Source organism: Salmo salar, unplaced genomic scaffold (assembly GCF_905237065.1).
Source record: "Salmo salar unplaced genomic scaffold, Ssal_v3.1, whole genome shotgun sequence".
In the NCBI taxonomy this organism is placed as follows: Eukaryota; Metazoa; Chordata; class Actinopteri; order Salmoniformes; family Salmonidae; genus Salmo; species Salmo salar.
In genome coordinates, this window is record NW_025550412.1 from 715,904 (window position 1) to 725,064 (window position 9,161).

Sequence of the window (9,161 nt, forward strand, 5' to 3'; positions counted from 1 at the left end):
CACAGACAGCTGTTGTGCTGTTGCATTTAAGTCCACAAGAAAAAAGGTAAAAGGAGAAGAACAGATAGATAGATGTAGATGGAATTATACAACAATCAAAGGGATCATGCTGTTTGTATGTGGCTGCTATGACAGTGATCATGCTGTTTGTATGTGGCTGCTATGAAAGTTAACTCTGTTTGTATGTGGCTGATATGAAAGGGATCATGCTGTTTGTATGTGGCTGCTATGAAAGTTAACTCTGTTTGTATGTGGCTGCTATGACAGTGATCATGCTGTTTGTATGTGGCTGCTATGAAAGTTAACTCTGTTTGTATGTGGCTGATATGAAAGGGATCATGCTGTTTGTATGTGGCTGCTATGAAAGTTAACTCTGTTTGTATGTGGCTGATATGAAAGGGATCATGCTGTTTGTATGTGGCTGCTATGAAAGGGATCATGCTGTTTGTATGTGGCTGCTATGAAAGGGATCATGCTGTTTGTATGTTGCTGCTATGACAGTGATCATGCTGTTTGTATGTGGCTGCTATGAAAGAGATCTGTGTTTGCGTGTGATCAGGGGTGTATTCATTCCGCTAAATTCTGTTGAAAAATGTTTTGTAAATGGATCAAACGGAACGAAACAGGGTTATACATACCTGAATTTGTCCAATAGAAACTCTCGTTTGCAACTGTTGTACTAATGATTCCACCCCAGATCAGCTAGATGCAGGCAACAGTGTGCAAGAGGGTATTGAATGTGTCAATGTCTGTCACCTTGATTACTCAAATTTATCTCTGGACCTGTGTGCACCAGTCGTTGTAAACTTTCATTCATAGGCCAGGTTGTAGCAACCTCATGATGGGTACAGGGAACATTCTAGTATCATGTAGTAACCTTAACCCATCACTGTTACATTGAACTGGGTGAATATGAAGGACAGTATCCTAAACCCATCACTGTTACATTGAACTGGGTGAATATGAAGGACAGTATCCTAAACCCATCACTGTTACATTGAACTGGGTGAATATGAATGACAGTATCCTAAACCCATCACTGTTACATTGAACTGGGTGAATATGAAGGACAGTATCCTAAACCCATCACTGTTACATTGAACTGGGTGAATATGAAGGACAGTATCCTAAACCCATCACTGTTACATTGAACTGGGTGAATATGAAGGACAGTATCCTAAACCCATCACTGTTACATTGAACTGGGTGAATATGTTGTATTCATGTTCAAGTTCTAGTAGCCAACCTTCTGATAAAGGATGCAGCGATGATTATTAAACCTGTTACTGTCACGGGCGTCGTGTGGATTTGACCAAAACGCAGTGGGAGTGTGTATACTCATCTTATTTTTATTAGGCAGAAAGAAGGAAAACCAAAACAAACGTATACAAAAACAACGACGATAAACAGTCCTGTAAGGCTTACAGCTATACAAGGAACAACTACCCACCAAAATCCCATAGAAAAAACACCCCTCTTAAATAGGACCTTCAATTAGAAGCAACTAGGAGCAGCTGCTTCCAATTGAAGGTCCACCCAACAAAACACCACGTAGAAATAGACATACTAGAACTAACATAGAAATAGACTAACAAGAACATAACCCAACAATCCCCGAAACACTCCGGCCGCAAAACCTGACACTGAAGGGGAGGGTCTGGGTGGGCCTTCTTACGGCGGCGGCTCAGGTGCGGGACGTGGCCTCTGCCCCACCCTTGGCGTCGCCCTCTTAGGTGGCCACTCTGGCAGCTCCGAACAGGCGGGCCACTCTGGCAGCTCCGAACAGGCGGGCCACTCTGGCAGCTCCGAACAGGCGGGCCACTCTGGCAGCTCCGAACAGGCGGGCCACTCTGGCAGCTCCGAACAGGCGGGCCACTCAGGCAGCTCCTGACAGGCGGGCGGCTCAGGCAGCTCCTGACTGGCGGGCGGCTCTGGCAGCTCCTGACTGGCGGGCGGGTCTGGCGGTTCCGGACTGGCGAGACCCACTGGTGGCCTAGTCCTAGGAGGAGGCACAGGACGGACCGGGTCCAGAAGACGCACTGGAGGTCTAGAGCGCACGGCCTGCACAACCCATCCTGGCTCGATGCCCAACCTCCCCCCGGCAGATGTTAGGAGCTGGGATGTAGCGCACCGGGCTCTCCACGCGTACTGGGGACACCGTGCACTTTACCGCATAACACGGTGTCTGACCAGTACTGCGCTGCCTCCTGTAAGCACGGGGAGCTGGCTCAGGTCTCCAACCTGACTCTGCCACACTCCCCGTGTGCCCCGGGGCTTCCTTCCCAGCCGTGTTCCCTCATCCCGTTGCTGTTGGTCCTTCTTTCCCGCTGCCTCCGCTCTTCTGAGTGCCTCTACCTGTTCCCATGGGAGGCGATCCCTTGCCGTCCAGGATGTTCTCCCATGTCCAGTCCTTTCTCTCCCTGGTCCAGGATCCTTGCTCCTCCTGGCGCTGCTCCTTCCTCCGCTGCTTGGTCCGTTGTTGGTGGGTAATTCTGTGACGGCTGTCGTGCGAGAGAGTGGACCAAAACGCAGCGGAGTTAGTGTTCATCATATTTAATTAATTAAGAACACTATACAAACTACAAAATAAGGAAACTGAACAGCCAAACAGTCCTGTCAGGTGAAACACAATGACAGAAACAATTACCCACAAAACCCCAACGGAAAAACATGCACTTATGTGTCACTCCCAATCAACAACAACGAACTTCAGCTGTGCCTGATTGGGAGCCACACACACGGCCCAAAACAAAGAAATACAAAAACATAGAAAAAGGAACATAGAACGCCCACCCAATGTAACACCCTGGCCTAACCAAAATAAAGAACAAAAACCCCTCTCTATGGCCAGGGCGTTACATTTCCAACAATTGTTTTGAAAATTCACCCAACTTATTGTGGGAAGCTTGTGGAAGGCATCCAGGAATGCTTGACCCAAGTTAAACAATTTAAAGGCAATGCTACTAAATACTAATTGAGTGTATGTAAACTTCTGACCCACTGGGAATGTGATGAAAGAAATAAAAGCTGAAATAATTCATTCTCTCTACTATTATTCTGACATTTCACATTCTTAATATAAAGTGGTGATCCTAACTGACCTAAGACAGGGCATTTGTACTAGGATTAAATGTCAGGAATTGTGTAAAACTGAGTTTAAATGTATTTGGCTAAGGTATATGTAAACTTCCGACTTCAATTGTATAGGCTGGAACCTGCTCGATGAAAGAACCATCCAACGCATAAATCTGTAAAGCATCTGAAAATGACAATTAGAAAAACAACATACATTGATTGAGTTCCTGCCTATAAACATCTGGGCTTTTGGATTGACAAAGACTTCATGTTTAAAACAAACATACTGATGAGCTAGTTAAAAAGCTAAGATTTAAAATGGGCTTCTTTTTTTATTCAAAATAGATCTTGCCTCTCCTTAAACAGCAGGAAGCAGATTGTACAGTCAACTTTCCTGCCAGTTCTTGACTGGTCACACCATATAGCAGAATGCAGCTGCCACTACTCTTAAACTGCTCAGGCAGAACTCATTACGATTGGATGTTCTGGTGCTGCTCAGGCAGAACTCATTACGATTGGATGTTCTGGTGCTGCTCAGGCAGAACTCATTACGATTGGATGTTCTGGTGCTGCTCAGGCAGAACTCATTACGATTGGATGTTCTGGTGCTGCTCAGGCAGAACTCATTACGATTGGATGTTCTGGTGCTGCTCAGGCAGCTTAATGTGTTAATTAAGGACCTAGTAGCTGAGGAATGTAACAGTTTTTCTGTTGTGTTTTGTATTGATTCATGTTTTATCTTACATTGTAATTGGTGTTGAATTGCTGTGATCATAAAAACATGCGTCACCAGACACGTTCACAGGGTCTTGAGGTTTAAATACTCCTTTAGTTTTAGTTTGGAATGACATCTTGATTCCCTGGCGCCGCCGGGGCAGTTTAGGACTCTGGTGTTGAATTCATTCATTGAGGATAGCAGTTGTTTTGATTGATTGTGTGAGTGTGGTTTATTTGTTGAGGTTGTGGTATTTTCAGAAACCATTCTTTCAAATAAGTGGCCAGCTGAGGCAAAAAAGTTATTAAATGCACCACAAATATCATTTTTGTTATTTTTGTCTGTTATGGGACCCGAGGCTGTCATAACCTGCTGCGGCAATGAGAGAGAGAGAGAGAGAGAGAGAGAGAGAAGTAGAAGAGAGAGAGAGGTAGGAGAGAGAGAGGTAGAGGAGAGAGAGGTAGAGGAGAGAGAGAGAGGTAGGAGAGAGAGAGGGGTAGAAGAGAGAGAGAGAGAGGTAGAAGAGAGAGAGGTAGGAGAAAGAGAGGTAGAAGAGAGAGAGGTATGAGAGAGAGACATCTGTGTCTAAATCTATCGACATGAATCAGATCCTCAAAAAGTTCTACAGCTGCACCACAATTTATTGCTGTGACCATATTGTGTATCTTTTCCCCTCTTCCTCTCCCTCCTCAACCTCCAGCGTTGGACAAGCTCTTCCAGCCCGCCCAGCCCCTGCTCTCTGCTACCCAGGTAGAGGTGGCCCATCCTGGTGTAGTATTTGACCTGGCCTCCCTGGTCCTTTATGGAGCCACGGCTCTCCCCATCAGACTGAAGATCCTGTTAGACAGACTGCTGAGTGTATTGACCCGGGATCAGGTATGGTAACTCTTAATAATAATAATAATAACAATAATAGCAATAATAATAACACTAAATAACAATAATAATAATAATAATAATAATAACACTAAATAACAATAATAATAATAATAATAATAATAACACTAAATAATAATAATAATAATAATAATAATAACACTAAATAACAATAATAATAATAATAATAATAATAACACTAAATAACAATAATAATAATAATAATAATAATAATAATAACACTAAATAACAATAATAATATCCCTATTCAATAATAATAATAACACTAAATAACAATAACAATAATAATAATAATAATAATAACACTAAATAACAATAATAATAATAATAATAATAACACTAAATATCAATAATAACAAAAACAATAATAACAGCAACAATAATAACAATAATAACAACAATAATAATAATAACACTAAATAACAATAATTATAATAATTACTATAATAATAATGCTAACGAGAATAATAACTATACTAATAATAATAACACTAAATATCCAATAATAATAACTATATTAATAATAATATTAATAATAACCATAATCGTAATAATAATAATAATAACTACAATAATAATAATAACACAAAATAATACAAAATCATGATAATAATAACTATAATGACTACAATAATAATAGCACCTATAATAATAACTCTAATAACTCTAATAATAACTATAATAATAAACTATAATAATAATACTAACCCTAAATAACAATAATTATAATAATTATAATTATAATTATAACTAAAGTAATAATAATAACTAAGTAATAATAGAAATAATAATAACTATAATAATAATAACACTAAATAATACAAAATAATATTAATACCTATATTAATACCTATAATAATAACTATAATAATAACTATAATAATAATAACACTAAATAATACAAAATAATATTAATACCTATAATAATAACTATAATAATAACTATAATAATAATAACACTAAATAATACAAAATAATATTAATACCTATAATAATAACTATAATAATAACTATAATAATAATACTAACACTAAATAATACAAAATAATATTAATACCTATAATAATAACTATAATAATAACTATAATAATAATAACACTAAATAATACAAAATAATATTAATACCTATATTAATAACTATAATAATAACTATAATAATAATAACACTAAATAATACAAAATAATATTAATACCTATAATAATAACTATAATAATAACTATAATAATAATACTAACACTAAATAATACAAAATAATATTAATACCTATAATAATAACTATAATAATAACTATAATAATAATAACACTAAATAATACAAAATAATATTAATACCTATATTAATACCTATAATAATAACTATAATAATAACTATAATAATAATAACACTAAATAATACAAAATAATATTAATACCTATAATAATAACTATAATAATAACTATAATAATAATACTAACACTAAATAACAATAATTATAACTAAAGCAATAATAACTAGGTAATAATAACTAAGTAATAATAATAATAACTGTAATAATAACTATAATAATAATAACACTAAATAATACAAATAATAATAATAGCTATAATAATAATAATAATAATATAATATGAATATAAACAATATCAATAATACACTTTCATGAATAAGCCATTATACTTTCATGTTACATTTAAATTACATTTTGGTAATTTAATAGATGCTCGTTTCAATAGTGACTTAGTCAGTATATCATTAATAATCCATTATGCATGATTATATATATATGTTTAGAAATGTATATAATTAATAAGCCATTATACATGCTTATACACTACCGGTGAAAAGTTTTAGAACACCTACTCATTCAAGGGTTTTTTTCTTAATTTGTGTAGAAAATAGCAAAAATAAACATTTAAGAAGGCACACCTGTTAATTGAAATGCATTCCAGGTGACTAACTCATGAAGCTGGTTGAGAGAATGCCAATAGTGTGCAAAGCTGTCATCAAGGCAAAGGGTGGCTACTTTGAAGAATCTAAAATCTAAAATATATTTTGATTTGTTTAACACTTGTTTGGTTACTACATGATTCCATATGTGTTATTTCATAGTTTTGACGTCTTCACTATTATTCTACAATGTAGAAAATAGTAAAAATAAAGAAAAACCCTGGAATGACTAGGTCTTCTAAAACTTTTGACCGGTAGTGTATATATTTAGAAATGGATATCATATATGATTATAAATACTTTATAAATCATTAGACATGTATCTACAGGGCCTTAAGTATTCATACCCCTTGACTTATTTCACATTTTGTTTTACAGCCTGAATTCAAAATTGATTAAATTGTTTTTTTCTCACTCATCTACACACAATACCCCATAATGCCAAAGTCAAAACATGTTTTAAGACATTTTTGCAAATGTATTGAAAATGAAATACAGAAATATCTAATTTTCGTAAGCATTCGCACCCCTGAGTCATTACATGTTAGAATCACCTTTAGTGGCGACTACAGCTGTGAGTCTTTCTGGGTAAGTCTCTAACAGCTTTCCACACCTGGATTGGACAATATTTGTCTATTATAAAAGGTCTTCAAGCTCCGTGCTTCTACACCTGCATTGCTTGCTGTTTGGGGGGTTTTAGGCTGGGTTTCTGTACAGCACTTTGAGATATCAGCTGATGTAAGAAGGGCTATATAAATACATTTGATTTGTCAAGATGTTGGCTAGACAGCCATTTTCAAATTCTTGCCATAGATTTTCAAGCCGATTTAAGTCAAAACTTTAATTACTCTTTTCACTCTGTCATTTAGGTTAGTATTGTGTAGTCACTACAATGTTGTTGATCCATCCTCAGTTTTCTCCTATCACAGCCATTAAACTCTGTAACTGTTTTAAAGTCACCATTGGTCTCACGGTGAAATCCCTGAGCAGTTTCCTTCCTCTCCAGCAACTGAGTTAGGAAGGACGCCTGTATCTTTGTAGTGACTGGGTGTATTGATACACCATCCAAAGTGTAATTAATAACTTCACCATGATCAAAGGGATATGCAGCGTCTGCTTTTCAAAAAAAATCGGTTCCGTTCTTTGCGAGGCATTGGAAAACCTCCCTGGTCTTTGCGAGGCATTGGAAAACCTCCCTGGTCTGTATTGTTGAATCTGTGTTTGAAATTCACTGCTCGACTGAGGGACCTTACAGATAATTATATGTGTGTGGGGTACAGAGATGAGGTAGTCATTCAAAAATCATGTTAAACTCTATTATTGCACAGAGTGAGTCCATGCAACTTCTTACGTGACTTGTTAAGCACATTTGTACTCCAGAACTTATTTAAGCTCCTTTACCATAACAAAGGAGTTCAACACTTATTGACTCAAGACATTTCAGCTTTTCATATTTAATTAATTTGTTAAAAAAAAATCTAAAAACATAATTCACCTTTGTGTTGACCAGTGACACACAATCAATGTAATCCATTTTGAATTCAGGCTGTAACACAACAACATGTGGAGAAAGTCCAGGGGTGTCAATACTTCCTGAATAAACCGTATGTATTGTACCTCCAGGTGCACATAGGAACCAATCAGCACTAACCTGTCTACAGTACTCCAATAACTAACTACCTGTCTCTCCTCTCTCCCTGTCACGCTCCCCTCTCCCCTCCTCTCTCCCTGTCCCGCTCCCCTCCTCTCTCCCTGTCCCGCTCCCCTCCTCTCTCCCTGTCCTGTGTATTGTACCTCCAGGTGCACATAGGAACCAATCAGATTCTTCTTTTTTTATTCGTTTAAAAAAAATCATTCGACAACCAAAATTAAATGTGGACATTATGGGGTATTGTGTGTAGATCATTGACATAAAATCTCAATATTTAAAATTCATGCTGTGACACAATAAAATGCAGAATAAGTTAAGCGGTGTAAATACTTACTAAATTATAATCCGTGTTCTAACTGCTCACAACTGTTAATGTATTGCAGGTTCTATACATTCTACACAGTCTGGGATGGACCCTACAAGACTACTGTAGAGGATACATACTACAGGTAGGGGGGATAGAGGATACATACTACAGGTAGGAGGATAGAGGATACATACTACAGGTAGGGGGATACAGGATACAGGTAGGGGGATAGAGGATACATACTACAGGTAGGAGGATAGAGGATACAGGTAGGGGGGTAGAGGATACATACTACAGGTAGGGGGGATAGAGGATACATACTACAGGTAGGAGGATAGAGGATACAGGTAGGGGGGTAGAGGATACATACTACAGGTAGGGGGGATAGAGGATACATACTACAGGTAGGAGGATAGAGGATACAGGTAGGGGGGGTAGAGGATACATACTACAGGTAGGGGGGATAGAGGATACATACTACAGGTAGGGGGGATAGAGGATACAGGTAGGGTGATAGAGGATACATACTACAGGTAGGGGAGATAGAGGATACAGGTAGGGGAGATAGAGGATACAGGTAGGGGGGATA